Source organism: Saccostrea echinata, unplaced genomic scaffold, assembly GCF_033153115.1.
Source record: "Saccostrea echinata isolate AGI-Se365-2 ecotype Australia unplaced genomic scaffold, CSIRO_AGI_Sech_v1 ptg000016l, whole genome shotgun sequence".
NCBI classification, from domain to species: domain Eukaryota; kingdom Metazoa; phylum Mollusca; class Bivalvia; order Ostreida; family Ostreidae; genus Saccostrea; species Saccostrea echinata.
In genome coordinates, this window is record NW_026889765.1 from 18062501 (window position 1) to 18081521 (window position 19021).

General features: G+C 33.2%; 1 protein-coding gene and 1 long non-coding RNA gene across 3 annotated transcripts in view; both read left to right on the forward strand.

Annotated features, from left to right (window-relative positions):
* LOC133188529 (uncharacterized) overlaps nucleotides 1-10652 on the forward strand; it is a 20237-nt gene extending 9585 nt beyond the window's left edge. The window contains exons 4-6 of one of the 2 annotated variants that reach the window (XR_009721301.1): nucleotides 168-265; nucleotides 8094-8166; nucleotides 10285-10652. This is a non-coding gene — a long non-coding RNA (uncharacterized LOC133188529). The remainder of the gene's footprint in view (nucleotides 1-167; nucleotides 266-8093; nucleotides 8167-10284) is intronic. The other variant, XR_009721300.1, reaches the window with a different exon arrangement.
* The window catches only part of LOC133188200 (mycocerosic acid synthase-like), a 53929-nt gene that overhangs the window by 19003 nt on the left and 15905 nt on the right, over nucleotides 1-19021 (forward strand). The gene's annotated exons all lie outside the window — the stretch shown is intronic.

Here is a 19021-nt window from a genome sequence, read left to right on the forward strand (position 1 = left end):
ATTAAAATATCACAATTAAAATACATGTACTGATTTATATATATATGGATATCAGTTGGTCTCCTTGATGGAGTTAAAAGCATTTGTTATCCCTTTTAAGTGGATCATTTAAATATTATGCAGTTTATTTAGAAGCTCTTTATTATCTGCACTGTTCACTTTTACAGGGTGTATGCCAGAATTTTTTCAAGAACAGTCTGAATCTGACATGGAAAAAATGAAGAAAAACAGCCTTCCTGTTTATAAATCTACATTCTGACAAAGGGTAATTTTGTTTAGTTCAATTAGAAGTGCACATTTAATTTCAGTTGCTTTCCTTAATGATATATTATAGCATTTTTATTCCCTTATGAACAATATGTATACTTGTAAAGCATGTATCACAAAATCTTCTGCAAACAAAGTTTTGGGTGTATAGTGTTTGTTGTTTAACGTCCCTCTTGAGAATTTTTCACTCATATGGAGACACCACCACTTGTCGGTGGAGAGCTGCAAATTTTTGTCCTATACTCAGCACTTACAGCCATTGAGCATTGAGGGATCTTTATCGAGCCAGCACCTACTGTGACATGGGACCTCGGTTAATACCTCTGTCTCATCTGAAGAACGGGTCTCCACGTCCCACAGTGGGATTCAAACTCGCGATGTAAGGATCAGCTTCTTTCTCCGCGACTCTAGAGTAGACGCTCTAACCACTGCATCTGCTCTACTTTGGCAACTTTGGGTATATATAAGCATAGGAATCATCATGTCCATCTGTCTGTTCATGTGTTTGGCCACTTTAATGATTAGCTTTTTTGTTCCAATTCTGGCTGAGATAAATTGATTTAAGTCATCTAAATACAAACAAATTAAGGGAAATTACTATGGTATTGGAATGAACATTTTGGAATACTGTCTAATTGTTCCATTGTAGTTTGTTTCTTTAATGTTGAAATAATGCATCTGGTCTTCCTAATGCATGGCATACACTGTATGCATGTGTAATGTGAAAGTTGGCTGAATGTAAAACAGTTCTTGCGTTATGACAAAGGTAAATAGATTTAGTTCATGTAACTAAACATGTAAATTATTAGAGTATTAAAATCTCAAGTTTTGAATACTGATTTACATGTGGAGAGTAGCTGGTCTCCTTAATGCAGTAATAATACATTTGGTCTCCCTTATGCAGACTGTATATTATATAAATTTAATGACTGACATGTACGAGGGTTGATCCAAAAGTTCGTGGAATTTCTTCATATTTTATTTATTTATTAGTGAAAGTGGTTGAATACTGATTTACATGTGGATAGTAGTTGGTCTCCTTAATGCAGTAATAATACATTTGGTCTCCCTTATGCATACTGTATATTATATAAATTTAATGACTGACATGTACGAGGGTTGATCCAAAAGTTCGTGGAATTTCTTCTAGTGTTGTACCGATAATCAGAAAACATTGATTGTCGACAAAAAATGCTACCGATTCCAATGATCGATTATAGTTTTTCATAATCGATCATCGGAAACATACTTCTAATACAATACATTCCGGAATTATCCATTTCTGGTTTAAAATTTATTTCTTCTTAATGAAAGAAAATGGCATCTGCATCTGATACTAGCCAACTAGCATGAAGCAGAGGTGATTAAGAACCGAAGATGCATATATAGGGCTTAAAAAGAATTATTTTTGTTTCCTGTAATAACCCGACCGACCCATTCAATTTACCCCCGGGTGAATTATTTTTTCTGCCAAATCTGTGTTTGCTCTTTGGTTTGATCAATCAGCTGATTCTTTTTATTCAAAAAATATTAATTGTATCTTTTATTTGAGATATAAAATATGCAACTTAGTCAACATTCACCTTAAATATAAAGAGTGATCAATTCCCCCCACAACTTTTTGAAGTTCGTTTTCTGCCACTAGGCAGCCATGTTGGGTGTCCACTGTAAATATTTTTAGGTCTAGAAAGTGTAAAAGAAGCAAAACAACAAAGAAAATAATATATTATGTATTTTATATATTCATGTTAAAGAAATAAATATACATTATTATAACAGTAACTTGATCCGAAGAGTCGTATCACATCGAGTTGACAGGCGCGGATCATCAGATCAAACGAGACGCGAAGCGTCGAGTTTGATCTGATGATCCGCGCCTGTCAACGAGACGTGATACGGCTCTTCGGATCAAGTTACTGTTATAATGATAAATTTATTATATACCCCCTTTACAACTAGCAAAATATAGTTAAAATAAACTTTTGAGATTAATTATATAAGATTTTTCCATTAAACAAACCATTTTGTCAAGGAACTTTTTGATGCACATGAAAAATAATGTCATGTTTCTGTGTACTACGTCATCAATTTCAGAGAGGGGTGATATGGATTCAGAAAACCACAGTGTGGTGATCCAGAAAGTCGGATCACACCGTCACGTAATTGTACGAAATCTACAGTAGAATTGAGTGATACACACTTGGGTATATAATAAATGAAATTATTGTAATAGTCTGCTTTTTGTATACAAAACTATGAAGAAATCCGATTATAATCGGTGAAATCGCATCAGAAGCAGTAACTGATTCCAACCGATTATCGATTATGAAAATTAACCGATGTCTCATCACTAATTTCTTCATATTTTTTTTAATTTATTAGTGAAAGCGGTTGAATACTGATTTACATGTGGAGAGTAGTTGGTCTCCTTAATGCAGTAAGAATACATTTGGTCTCCCTTATGCAGACTATATTATATAAATTTAATGACTGACATGTACGAGGATTGATCCGAAAGTTCATGGAATTTCTTCTTATTTTATTTATTTATTAGTGAAAGTGGTTGAATACTGATTTACATATGGATAGTGGTTGGTCTCCTTAATGCAGTAATAATACATTTGGTCTCCATTATGCATACGGTATATTATATAAATTTAATGACTGACATGTACGAGGATTGATCCGAAAGTTCATGGAATTTCTTCTTATTTTATTTATTTATTAGTGAAAGTGGTTGAAAATTACAAATAAGAATATAGACACTTGTTGAATTTTTTAAATAAAAAAATATTTTAAATATTAACGATAGTAACTCTATGGCAGTTGCCATAGCAAAGGATGTTTTAAAATGCAGGGGAGACATTTATTCGTTCATTATCATTTTAATTCTTAATACGTGAAATAAGAAAAAACCTGCACTAAGTGGCAAATAAAATGAGAATTTTGTCATTATTACGATTGCTTGACCACTAATATACCTGTCTGTGAGAGTTTTACTGATTTAACTTGATATTTAGATTATTAGTTGATGATTTCTTGTTCATCTATTAATTGTTAGAGAATGTCACATTTCAGTCAAGTTATAAGTTTTGTTAAAAGTCTTAGGAACACTCTGACTTAAAGGGGTATACTACTGATACAGGCTGGAGAAAAATGCATATAGCAACTAATTTTCCAGTGGCGTGAGAAATTTAAGAACAATAGAACTTCCATGAGGTTGATTAAAGGTGTGGCTGCTTTTGGAGGGTCTGTTTTTCTCATAGACAAATTAAGCGTTGATGGATGTTGACCGCTGACGTACTGTGCTGGACTTTGCTACTGAAATTGGAACATCATATGGAAAGATGGGGAGTATTTTAGAAATATGAGTGTAATATAAAGATAAGTCGATTGGTGTGAGAGGATACCCAGGCTTTTCTTGAGAGAAAAAAGGAGAAAAAGGCAGAATATTCTGTAGAATTACTTAGTTGAATTGAACATGAGCTAAGGGTGAGATGCTCCTATAACATGACATGACATACTTAACTTGACGTTACGTCGAAGTCTCCCCCAGATTTTACAACTATCAGTGTTCAGAAAGCTCATGTGACCTTATTGGTAATTGGAATGTGGTGAAATTTTCCAGTATTGTTGCATAATGACTCTATATTATAAATATTCCTATTGTTTGCTTTCATCAAATCACAATAAAATTTTAGAAATAATTAAATTCCATGAACTTTTGGATCAACCTTCGTATTAGAAAAAAGATGGATCTAAGATTGAACAGGTTATAATTCACCTGAGTCATTTAAATTACTTATTGCTATCTGTTTTGTTCAGTCATCATGTGTCAAGTATTGTCTGTAAACTATTGAACATTTTCAGCTTCTTTTCTGGAACCAGTCTCAACTAATTTCTCGGTTGAAGTACTGTATAGGGGATTAATTTCAGGGGTTGTAATTTTCATGTTTTTCTCTCCTCTGACACGATCGCGGTTTGTTGAATTCGTGGAATCAGTATATAATAAAGGTTACACGCACCTCCCTTCAATGTCTATATCCGTTTAATCCATAGCATAGCTAGAAGGCATTAATCAGCGTTATGTATTCACTTCACGAACAACACGGTAGATTTATATATACATCAGCAAGTTCGATAGTTATTTGAATGATTTTTTAAAACCAAAATGTCGATAAAAACATGATAATGCAGGTAACAAATACACATCGTAACATAGTTATGTACGGTTATTCAAAACCCATGACCCTAGTGTTTTGATTGATAAAACATGTAGCGTTGGCTATTAAAACAGTTTTTTTTTTTTTTTACAAATACAGGTTATTATCTGCTGAGTGATCTAAATTAATGTCAAGCGTGATAATTAAAATAATTGAATGACAAGTACGATTCGTAATTACTGAAATGACCATGCACTGCACGTATATTTACCTATCGTAGTCTATTATCAAATTTCCAAATATAACATGTAGGTTATTGAAAACTTATTCACTGTTTCTTGAATTCACGGATTTATTCACACCGTGAATATAGCGAATATTAACACCGCGAGTTATTTTCCCCCTATACAATATACAGACATAATATAGAAATGATTTTATCGACTTTCTCAATCTATCATGAATTTAAAAATGTAAATATAAGCATTTAATTGTAAGTATTAAACATTTAGCATCTCATAACCAGAGTTGGAAATTACTGACTGCCCGAGGCAGTCTGTTTTTCAGGTAGGCAGGGACAAACTTTAGATTAACCTTGGTGGTCGGGGTCATTTAAACAGGTAGTTCCTGTTTTCCTTTTTTTTTCAGGGTATAGTAAGTCTATAGAAATTATGTAAAATATAGTATATCAAAGGAACACTTCTAGTTAAAAATATGAGATGACCTATAGGACCAATATTGGTTTCAGTCTTTAGAAAAAGCTTATCGATATATGTTCCGGTCACTGACTTTAGGTCACATGTGTGTAGTTTCTTGTTTCTCATGTATTGCTTTAGTTCTACATTAATGGTAATCTAACAACCAAGCTTTATGATAAACGTGATGACTTTAACTTATCAATCGTCAACTTCCCTTACTTATTCAGCAGTATACCTTCATCACCTGCATACGGGGTTTATATCTCTCAGTTGATTCGATACGCAAGAGCATCCTCTATGTATGAACAATTTTTAAAACGAGGTAAGTTATTGACAAACAAATTGCTGAAACAAGAATATCAGCAGTCTTGTTTAAAGTCATCATTTTGTAAGTTCTATGGTCGATACAATGACCTTGTCAGCAAATACAATTTATCATTAAGTAAAATGCTGACTGACGTTTTTCATACTTATTGTTAGGCCATTATTTACACACTGAATTGTGTATGGATTTTTCCATTGTTTCCCAGTCGTGACAAGGAGCACACAGCGGGTGTAACTGGTCTGCAGGGGATGCTCACTCCTCCATGGCACCTGATCCCACCTCTGATGTTTTGGAGGTCCGTGTTTGCTCTGCTCCTATTTTGTATTTTTTGATGGGCTTTTGAGCTTGAATACTGATTGTTATCTCGATATATTTCATTCTACTCAACTGTGTGTTCATGTGATCCTACCTCAGTATTTACAGAATGATACATCCTTTGTTTGAAGGTCATTCTTGATGTCTGACTGAGTAATGGCAACGGGACATAAAACCTTAACTGACCTTACCACATTCTTTTCTAATCTGAAAACCCTCATGCATTTTTAGCATAACATATCGCCAATGCACACATTTTTCCCAAGGAATGAACTGCATCTACTCTGCATAGAACAGTACCTCTCCCACTGACACAACAGTACTATTACACGTCATTATGTTCTTGAAAGGCAAACACAGCAATTATTGCTCGGCATGATTTTTTTTCGTGACACCTGCAGTATCGAGTAACACAAAGTGAATGATTCATGTCCTCGAACAAAGTGTGCTTACAATGAGGTTTAGTTCCGGTTGATTGCGTTTAGTTAAAGAGAATTTATGATCTGCATTTCCACAGATGTCTTTTATATCAACACCAAACATTTAAGGAAGAAAATATATTAAGTAAAATGCAAAAGCCTGTATTAAATAATCAAAGGACAAGTGCACTTAAGCAATGCTTAATGGGCCCTTTTTCAGTGCCGTATTACTTTAGAATGTATTACCAAATTGTTCTCTTTTGGTAATAGTTAAACACAAGTGGACATTTCTAATTAAAATCACATTAAAACATCACCTAAATCAGCATGGATTTGAAACAAATGAAGTTTTTTAAATGCCTATAGATACCCCAAATCCGGAAAAGTCGTACCGAACCTATTTTGAGTTTCGTTTATTTAAATCAAGGGGAGGAGACATTTAAATCAGACACTTGAACAATCTGATGGTGGATCATTGACAGGCACGTTTGCTGAATGATACTTCTTGTGCTATTTTACCTGAGAAAAAAATCGAATGAAGTTGTATAGATACCTGTATCCATAGTGATCAAACTAAGAAATTTGCATGCTTGCATTTGAAATAATACAATAAGTATTAACATTAGTTCCTTTAAATTTTAAAATGAAAAAAGTGTATTTAGGTGGCTTTCAATACCAGTACCATTGTCTTGCATGAATGTTAAAAATGTTTGACACTTTTATTTATGATGACATTTTAACGACACTAAACTCTCCTAACCATCCCGTGTTCCTAAAACCAAATACATACAAACTTCTCTATGCGGCTTGACTTCGATATAATGATACAAAACGTGGCTATGTTTTACAGTGAGCATCTTTGAGGAATGTTTACCTGGGTAGAACTCACGTGACTACCAGTATTTTAAAAAATATATTCCACGGGTGGGTTCAACATAGGTCATACAGGTAAATAGCTCTTGCTTGTTATAGGAAAAACATTGAACTTTTCATACATTTTTAATATTTAAAGTACAAGCCTAATCATGTACAAATTTCCTACTTTCACACAAGTTTTATAAATGTATAATGCGTTTTTTGTCAATCGCACAAGTTTGTACAATGTTAGGCTGACAATAAACAAAAGCTTTGAAATGAATGACCGTCCTCGATTTACTATAGAAAATCACAAATATTGGCTGACCCCCTACCACATTGTATGGCTTTGCTCTTTGTATATTCATGAATTTCAGCGATAAAATTTGTTGAATCTTGTGGTTTAGATATCAATTAATGATCTGAGATGGAAAATTATGCTTAATTTAATTCTTCATTTTTTCACATTTTACCGGGGCCATAAGTGCACTCGTTCTTTAGTGTTTATACAGGTAAAAAGTTTGAAAAAATAAAAATGTGCCAACAAATGGTTTCGAACCAGGACACTAAAAATGTTCATGGTAAGAGTCTGCGGTCTATCGCTCTGGGCTATGCTGACTATGAGGACATTTGTAATAAATATAAACCAGTATGATAGAAATAGGTTTTCATGTTTTTTGTAGGGTTTTTTTTTATGAATTTCAACCCTAGGCACCTCTAAAAGAACCTTGTTTTAAATAATTGCTTACTAGATCAAAATCTATCAAAATTTCATAATTTAATTTAGGGGCAGACAAAGAGTGATTATATTGCATCTATCGGGTATAATTTTCTTATCAGAAAATTGTAGAGATATGCAAGGTTAATTAATGACAACATTTATTTTTCCTTTTTGCCTAATACTTTTATGATTTTCACTAATAAATTGATTATTGAAAAAAGCCTTTAATATGACTGCTGATTTTATCTCCATCTGTTAATTTTCAACACCTTTTCTCATGATTATAGTAGATAGAGAACAGATTATGATTTCTAACATTTACTGTTACAGATCATTTCCTTGAGATAGGTGGAACCAACAGTCAAATACAGACACTTTTATGAAAAGTAAAAATCTGGCTCAGGTAAAAAAAAAAAAATCATTTACAGTTTTAACAATTAGTAATTTTACCTTAATTAACTGGAACAAGATGTGTTTGTGAAACACTATGCACCCGGCGGCAACAAAGTTCGAAAAAGCTATTTTTAGCATATAGGTCACAGTCAAGGTCACAAGGTCATTGACCTTCGTGTCATTTGAAAGAACTTAATGAGTGGAGTATGCATACCAAATATGAAGTCTCTCTCTCTCATGGTTCAAAAGTTATGGTGAAGGTTAAAGTTGACAACAGACAGACAAACAGACAGACAGGACAAAAACAATATGCGCCCCCGATCTATCGATCCGGGCGCATAAAAATCTCATTTGATGAAATACAGGTCAAGAATGAAGAGTTTAAAGCCTAGTAGGGATTTTGGTCAATCATTACAGGTAATCTGCAGTCCCTCTCAAGAATTTTACACTCATATGGAGATGCCACCACTTGCCAGTGGAAAGCTGCAAATTCTGTCCTATACTCTGCACTCATTGCCATTGAGCAGTGAGGGGTCTTTTTCATGCCAGCACCTACTGTGACACAAGGATCAACTCCTTACTTCGCGACCATGGTGCCACGCTTGTGACTAGCTCAGTTTTAAAGAAATCATTCAAGATATTTTTTATCAAACTTAATATGCTGATACATATATAATAAGTAAGACCTAGTATTCAACTATTTCAAAAACTTTTGACTTTTCCTGTGACCTTGACCTCACTTTCCTTCAATTTGCATTTTGCATGGTTTTAAAACCATTTAAAATATTGAAATCTAAGGTTATGCATCTATACATAATTTGGTGAGAATTTATCATCTATATCCATTTTTTTTAGATTTCAATTTCAATTTTAAAGAAACTTTTCAAGATATTCTCATCAAACTTCATACACTAACACAAAATTTCATGTTGCATTACTATATACTCGGCGGGCATACATGTCCTATGGACATATTTCTAGTGTATTGCTATTTCTGTTGTTTGTTTACTTCCGGTCAGTAAGTGCCCCCTAGGGGCAAGCCCCAGTCCTGTTTTCTTTTCCAGGGTTGCAACAGCGCCCCCTAGAAAAACAAGTTGCACCATCCAATCAAATCGTGTTTTGTGCTGCTTTATGCCAATGAAATTAAGGCTAGACAGCATATGTATTATATTCTGACCAATGGGGTTGCCGTATTTTCAAATAATTAGGATAGACTTACCACTTCAGCATTCCTTTCATCACTGAAGTGATATACATGGTCAAAAATTGACTAACTTTCATTTTTGTGTCAACTGCAGAGCAGAACGACACTTAGAGATCACTTTACCTGGTGTCTGTCTGTCCGTCTGTCACACCTTATATCTCCAAAATTTTGAGAGGCAGGGTTTTGATAATTAGCATTTATATATGTTTTTGAGCTCATGATACTATACTTTGAAACTGTATGAAATTCAGTTACCACACAAACTTATATTTAAAGACTATGAAAATACATTGGGATCAGTATTCCACAATGAGTCGTGTTGACTGACAAAGTGACAATTAAAGTAAAGAAAGTCTGAAATTCCTTTCCTCCGAGGATTGTTGGAAGCACCTACATGTGTATTAATAAAATGATAAATAGTTATTCATCATAATTTCAATTTAATTATTCATTTGAGGACTGGGGAACCATATTTTCTTTGATTGCCAGATTCTATCCCAGTCTTTTACTTTTGGATCCTTTTTTTTCCTTGCAGGCAAATGCATGAACCTCCATGCTAATATTAAATTAATAGCTGACCACTCTTAGATTTATTTACCTCTTTAATGACGATACCTAGCAGGTGACATATACATTCCTTGAAACACTCTAGTTCCTATTTGATTTTCACTAATATAAAGATTATTGAAAAAAGACTAAGGTGCTCTATAGTGATCAGTCTATTCATTCATCTGTCTGTTGAATACACATATCCCTTGTTCAGAATACAGGTGACTCTAAATACTTCAAACTTTATATTTTTTAATTAGATACATGTAGCTGCTTTGGAACATCTGAAAGGTCTATTATATTATCACTAGTTTTACTAGTTTTCTTCATGTAAGTTGAATATATTTTAAACTTTTAAATTTTTATTTTTTCCAGGTAAGAAAGAAATTCAGGAGTTCTTAAATTGCCCTTGGAGTTCTTGGATTGCATCAAACTGCTAAAAGACCTCAACAAAAACAGCGTCTTGAAAATAAAAATGAAAATATTCAGTGAAAAAAAAATGATGAAAGAGCCACTAAAAATCTTCAAGCCTTTGAGCTGAAATCTGGAAGTCAATCTGTGGACTTTACTAGTATGTCTTACTAAGTCATCATTTGTGTATAATAAATACACTAAACTGTTAACACTTGTTAAAATGTGTATAATTTTTAGATATAATTTGTAGCTCACAGACTTCAATAGTTTCATGTAATTTAAGTAATAATGAAAATTTCCTGTTGTCTAGCTAGATTAGAAACTATTATTGTCCAATTTTGGATGTTGTGAAATAATTTATCTAGTATACATACATGTGTGTACACTTACGTGTAAATTAATTGTTACAGCAAATTCAATCGATCATTAAGTTGAATGTTGACTAATGTTTTTCATCGAAATTGTTTACACTGAATTGTTTGTGGATTTTTCCATTTGCCCAATCATGTCAAGGAGCACATGGCAGGAAATGCTTTCTCCTCCATTGCACCTGGTGTTTTTAGAGGTCTGTGTTTGCTCTGCTCTAATTTTGTATTGTTTCAATGGACTTTAAAGCTTGATCACTGTTGGTAATCTTCATATTTCATATACTATAAGAGTACTTGAAGAAAACTGTAAAGATTTAACATACAGTATAATGCATGTATATTGCACTTCAAGTACAGTGTATGTGGTTAAGAAATGATAAATCCTCTCATAGTGCATTGAATTTGTTGAAAATTAGAAAATGTGTTGAAAGTTTTTTTGAAATAATGTTAGATTGCAGTTTTTTTTAAATCATGCAAGTAAGAAGTAAGAAATTGCTAAATATTTTTTAGCTTTTCTGGACAGTCTAGATGAGTTCTTACTATATACCTAGCATTGTATCCCAGTTAAAATTTAAGGAGCAAGGTTCATTCCTAAGCTCTACCTGGACAAACTTGCATGGATTAAAGCACATTAACAGATTTACTTCAGATGCTTGACCTGATCTACATTTTCCTCATGTGTTTTTTTTTGTTTTTGTTTGTTTGTTGTTTAACATCCCTCTCAAGAATTTTTCATCCATATGGAGATGTCACTACTTGCTGGTGGAGAGCTGCAAAATTTGACCTATACTTTGCACTCAGGGCCTTGAGCAGTAAGGGATCTTTTTTGTGCCCACATCAACTGCTAGGCGGGACCTCGGTTTATATGGTATTATCTGAAGGACTGGTCCCCACATCCCCAGTGGATTTGAACCTGAGACTTAAGGATTAAATCCTTACTCGCGACTCTAAATTACAAACTCTATCCTTTGCACCACATGGGGGATTTCACAAGATTAAGTGTTTTGAGCAGTCCTATTCTCATGTAATTATAAACTCTATGTTGAACAAACCTGCAAAGATGATGTATGTACATGTAAATGTTTCAGGGTACCAATCCTTGATTTGACTTAGATTTTCTGGATTAATGACCAGTTTTTTTAGAGAAGGTTCATTCAAAGTAACAATATACTCTTTGGTGATCAGTAAACATAGATGATATATCCTGCTTCTGATGCTGGATGTAACATACATTTTCAGGGTTATTGAGCAGTTTAATCTAACCCAGACCAACTTGCATAGATTTTGGATCCAGGTGATATACATTACCAGAGTGTTTGTTGAGTGAGACTTTGCCTTACTAGTAGATAACATTTATAGAAGTGAGCTTTGTATTCTTTGATTAGGTATGTTTTTTCTTTGCTCAGGATATATATACCATCAGTGCCAACTACCATACATTTTATATAATAGATGTAGCTGTTGTTCAACTGAATATGATAAAACTGTGGATGAAAATAATTTGATTTTTGTACCTTTGAATGTATTGAATTAATTTGTAAAAGCTGTTATGATACAATGTTTGATATTTTATAAAAGTTTTTAGCATATGCAATCAATAAATGTATCAACATTTTTATTTTATTATACTTTTTACCCTGCAAACTTCTTAAAAACAGAATAGTAATGATCCATTTAACTGATACTAGGTTAGTGTCACATTGTACTGGTATATCATGTATACTGAACTGTAAATAAGAAACATCTAAATAGGTAAAATCACAGCATGAATCATTGGATTATGTAAGAAGTGGACTATCTTGTGCTTTGGTATGGTATTAATAATAAATGTTAAACTATCATATTTTTTTTTTCAAATTAACAAAGGATATGCTTGAGTGACTGTATTTTGACTAGCAGTAAAAATAAAATGATTTTTAAGCATTTGAATTATTATGATTCATGGTCTCTGCAAGTTTAATGATAGCAAATATGTATATTGAACATGGCATCCACATATTGCTATACTGGATGGGGCATAACTTTTACTGAATCTTAATCACAACCTTGAAATTTTATGTAGTACATGTACTCTTGGTTTCAACTGGTCAAATGTATTCTTAAATCACAAAGAATTTAAACAAATGTAGGCATAGGTCAGAACTTCAATTAGTTGGAAAGCGAATGCACTCGGTGACGAAGCTGGGTATAAATAGCAGGAAAAACTACTTGATGTCCACTGTGAACTTTGTGTCCTCAACAAAACAATATGGAGTATACTATACTTGGTCTAAAGAATAATCTATGTCTGCATTCACTTTTAGGTTAAACTGTTTTGGGCATTGAGAGTTTGTTTGTTGTTTAATGTCCCTCTGGAGAATTTTTCACTCATATGGAGATGCCAACACTTGCCGATGGAGAGCTGCAAATGACCTATGCTCGGCACTCATGGCCAATGGGCAGTGAGGGATCTTTTTCATGCCAGCATCTACTGCGACACTGGACCTCTGTTTGTATGAAGCACCGGTCTCTACGTCCCACAGTGGGATTCAAACATGTGACAAAAGGATCAACTAACTCCACGACTCTAGAGCAGAGGCTCTTTCCACTGCACCACGTGGGCGACAGCATTGAGAGTTTAATGTGGATATCAGAACAAGCTACTCTGGGCTTATACTCTCTATATATTGATTGATTGTATGTTGTTTAACATTCCTCTCGAGATTTTTTCACTCATATGGAGACACCACCACATGGCGGTGGAGATCTGCAAATTTTGTCCTATACTCGGCACTTACGGCCATTGAGCATCGAGGGATTTTTTTCGTGCCAGCACCTACTGCGACACAGGACTTCGATTTATATGGTCTCATCTGAAGGACCGGTCTCCCCATCCCACAGTGGGATTTGAACTTGCGACATAAGGATCAACTCCTTACTTCGCTACTCTAGAGTAGACGCTCTAACCACTGCGCCACGGGGGCAACTACTCTCTATTTAAGTCACTTGTGCAATGACTTTAGTTTAATTCAAAATTTTGTACTGATCATGTTGAGTCACATTAGCACAAATATCTTTCTGCTGACCTTGACTAATGACCATCCGCAACTATTCTGGTTGGAAACAATATGTTAATTAATGCATAATAAGTGAAATTACTATGAAAGAAAAATGGTCTACTTAAACCACAAGTTATATTTATAAAAAATATACACTGGTCTCCTTAAGTCATATGAGAGAAACATAAAATATTAAGGAGACCATTTTTTTCATATATTCTTAGGAGGCATTTATTATGAAAAAATAAAGCAAGAGTCGACTAAATGGTGTTCTATAGATCTTTGATCTGGTATTTCTTTTTAGAAAAAAGCAAATTTAAAAAATCTGTATATTGTCTCCTTAAGCCATATATAATGGTCTGGTCTCCCTAGTCCTTAAATCAGAGTTATATATATATATATATATATATATATATATATATATCATATATTGAACTCTGATGCTAAACGATGGTGGAAATCGAGATCGCAAACTTTTTGACCATCCATAGTACAGTTGGGATGTGTCAATTTTTTTGTCTGTATATCATATATCTCTTTCAGATAATGGAATGAATGTCTCTAATATAGTTCGAATTTCCTCAGGTATGCATGAGAGAGAGAGAGGTCCAATTTGTCACGTTTCTTATTATTTATAAGATTTATGAAATTTTTCACAGTTTGTTAACTTCACTTTTTTCCATATTATAAACTGCATGCGAAACCTCTCGCTGCCACAATTTATGCAGATCCAATGGTAAAAGGGGAACAAATCTTGCAGATCAAGTTATTGCGGCAAATATAAGTATGAAACAAATATTCAGTGACTTGGGGATCTTGATAGACGAACATTTTAAAATATTGGAAATGTGAAAAGTTAACTGTAGCGAAAGTAAATCTGAAACTGACGAGGATATGGGCCGCCATAAAAATAAAGTACATGTACATGTGATTACTAAATTTAAAATCTAAAAAATTAAAGACATATTGCTGTTTAACCATTAATCTACATGTAATTACAGACGTGAAAATAAATAGCATAATCCACGTGATGTTACAATAAATTTTGTACGTTTTCACTGTTTTGAGAACAAATAGTATAATTTTTTTTCACTTAAAGGTTAGATAGAATAAACTTATTGATCATACTAGTATTAACTGAGTTTGATAATTTCTCTCTTTTAAAAAAAACACCTTGCGTTTTATCTCAACACAGAGTGTTGTCCTTTCTGAAAGATTTTATTTTATCAAATAAACTCTGTAATATGACTACTTTATATGATTGCAGAGTTTATATGATAAAATAAGATCTATCAGAAGGGACGGTATACTCACATGTGACTTAAGTAACTTTTAAATTCATTACTTAATTTACCATATTTATATTGGATTCCGAAACTTCATAAAAATCCTTACAAACAAAGATACATAGCGGGTTCCAGTAAATGTTTAACCAAGCCTCTTTCTTTACTCCTCACTAAGATATTAACAGTGGTGAAGGAGAAACTTCAAGAGTATTGTGCAACAATGTATTTGAGAAGTGGTGAAAATTTGAAATCACAAGATTTTACCAAAATCAACAGCTTAAAAACTTACGACTTTTCTACTTTATACACAACCATTCCCCACGATAAATTAAAGTCCAGGCTTTTTGATATCATTGACAGCTGCTTTTTCAATAAAAATAGAACTTGTAAATCTACTTACCTTGTCATTGGTCATTTGCAAAATTATTTTGTTAAAAAACATTCTGATTGTACACACAAGTACTCTGAAGTTGACATTAAAAAGATGTTTGAGTTTCTGATTGACAATATCTATGTGGTGTTTGGAGACCAGGTCTTCCAACAATCTGGTGGAATTCCCATGGGTTCCAATTGCGCCCCGTTATTAGCAGACCTTTTTTTTGTATTCATATGAAGCAGAATTTGTCCAAAATCTTCTACATGAAAAGAAGAAAACACTTGCTGTGGCCTTCAACTCGACATTTAGATATATCGACGATGTATTGTCAATTAACAATGGCTATTTCCATTCTTATTTCGATACGATATATCCTGGTGAGCTTGAGGTAAAAGATACCACAGAGTCTAACACATCTGTTTCATATTTGGATATTTTACTTGTAAAAGACGTTAATGGTAATCTAACAACCAAGCTTTATGATAAACCTGATGACTTTAACTTTTCAATCGTCAACTTCCCTTACTTATGCAGCAATATACCTTCATCACCTGCAAACGGGGTATATATCTCTCAGTTGATTCGATACGCAAGAGCACGCTATACGTATGTACAATTTCTAACACGAGATAATTTATTGACAAACAAGTTGATGAAACAAGAATATCAGCTGTCTCGTTTCAAGTCATCATTTCGTAAGCTCTATGGTCGATACAATGACCTTGTCAGCAAATACAATTTATCATTGAGTCAAATGCTGACTGACGTTTTTCATACTAATTGTTAGGCCATTATTTACACACTGAATTGTCCACGGATTTTCCGTTATTTCCCGATGATAACAAGGAGCACACGGCGGGTGTGACCGGTAGGCAGGGGATGCTCACTCCTCCATGGCACCTGATCCCACCTCTGATGTTTAGAGGTCCGTGTTTGCTCTGCTCTTATTTTGTATTGTTTAATGCACTTTTGAGCTTGAATACTGTTCGTTATCTCCATATATTTCATTTCAATTTTAAAGTGAAAGGAAATAAGAGCTTAATATGTAAAATTCTAAAGTCTAACAAATGAAACTGCAAAATGATTGGTACAACAAATTACTTAAAGAATATAATAAGTTTCTTAGCAACCTGTTTAGATTTAAGTCGGCTGCATGACAGTAAAAAAGAAAGATGATCTATTATTCTTGCAATGTTTTGCTCGAAGTGATGCATACAAAATTATGGGAATATAGGACTATTAGAGCAATTCAGTTGAAAATTATATATGAACAAATTCAAGGTATCCAAGCGGATAAATTCGAGCGTTTCAATTCCTAGTAAATTAAAGAATATGTAGATATCAGAAAAGTTTATATTCGGTAACTAGATAAGAAGAATAGAGTATACGTGACTGTTTTAGTGACTACGCAAAACTTGAATATCTTAAATTTGGAAAACAGAAATTGCAAAGGAATAACTATTCATAAAACTCATACAGAAAACGTTAAACAAAATGTAGAACATACTTCTCAGTACAAATGGGAACGTTATTTAAATGTATTTCATGGCCTATACAGAATAAAAATTAAGGAAAATTGGTACATCAGGTTCCGGAAAAGGTCACTTCTTCAAACTGGAGGATAGACCTTTTTAATCGTATAGATGTATTTTACAGGTACAGTTTTATAAATACCTTTCAGAATGGGATGCAAAAAAAGGGGGGGATCCTATATCTAGTTTTAAAATGGTTGAAAATTCTGATTTAAGAAAACATTTATTTTGAATTCACAATAAAAAAATTTCAAAAATTGAAGAAAAAAAATATACCACAGGATGAAGTTTTGCTATTCAGTTAACTGAAAGTTGACAGAAAGTTTACTGAGAGGTGACGTATGGCAGTGCTATGCCATTCAGTCACCTTTCCAGACTTTTCAGTAAATGGCGCAGTGTCAACATGTGAAAACACCTATATAATCTTATTTATGTTCCATTGATTGTCTAAATACCTTGCCGAGTTGACGAAGCTTGTTTTTTGACCTGACAGGCAGAACCAGTAACACAGTGTTGAATTGAAAAAATGTCATTTAATCAAAAATGACGAATATAAAACTTGTACAAATAATGGGGGTCAAAAAAGACTAGAAAACATTGACAAACAAAGAGTATCTTCAATAAGTATTATGCAATCTGACCCCCAACAAACATAGCATAAAATTACATGAGAATCAACTTCTCAATTACCTACAAAACACAACCTGCCTGTCCACCAAAAAAGGTGGGTTATCTAAAAAATAAAGGCCAGGCAGGTGAATATTAATGATAATTTGCGTTGAAAATTTTGCGTGGCTTCTCCTTTCAATAAAATAATAAACAATGATCACATGATGGTGAGCAGCCACGCTGATTGGCTAAAAAGGCCAAACTGTGGTTTGGGTAAAGCTAGATACATAACAGGGTTACATAAAACTAGGTATGTGTAAAACTAGGAGCATAAACTCCTAAATAAAATTGACAAACATTGGATATGAATAGTACATGTCACATAAAGGTTATTATTTTGTCTTTTATAAATAATAACTTATTTAAAATAAATTATCTGGAAAAACAGGAGCATTGTTAGATATCCAAACATATATAGGTATTTTACATTACCTTAAATTAACAACATTAATGATGAACTAACATGAACAAAACTATGCATGCTAAAAAACGTTATGATATGAAAAGTGAACCGAATAATAAATTCATATGTAACCTTAGTTTATATGTTTGGTAATTTTCAGAATATATCTATAGATTTTAACATGGCTATTGTTTGCTAAATCTTATTCAAATTGCGATCATTTTATGTTTTAAATCAATAATTCATGTGCAACAGAAAATATTGCCATCATATAGAAAATCTCATTTGATTTCTAAGTATATTTAAAGATATACATTTACATCAAGCTGTAATCTTGAATGAAATTTCAATATTCATTCTTGTATCAACTCAAGGGACCCTTGGAAACCTTGGTGAAGATAAATGGGGGATATCTGATTATATAATACTCTGAGAGTTTCTCTGATTTGATATAAAATTAAAGGATATGTAAGGTCATCTTTTTCAATTTCCGCAAACTTTATATTTCTAATTATAGTATTGTAAAGATTTGATCAGTGCATATTAAAAGTGACTAACGTTTGCATAATTTATTTTTATAAAAATATTTATTTTTTTTTAGATAGACTTTATGACAAACGCGACGACTTCAGCATTTCAATCGTCAGCTTTCCTTATTTATGCAGTAACATTCCATTACTGCTGCATATAGTGTGTGTCCCAACTGATTTGGTACATACATGCTGCTCTGAGTACAATCAATTTCTGAACTGAGGCAAGCTACTGACAAAAAAGTTAATGTTACATGCAGTGCTCTCAACAATCTCGTTTGACATCAGAATTTTGCGAATTCTATAGTGGTTATACTGACCACGTTTTCAAATACAACCTATCGTTAGGTCATATTTTGACTGATTTGCTTCATATCAATTGATAAATTATTGTTCATATACTAATTTTGACTTAGATTACTCACGTTGGGTGTGACCGGTCAACAGTTGATGCTTATTCCTCCTAGGTGTCCGATCCCTCCTCTGTGTTTCCAGA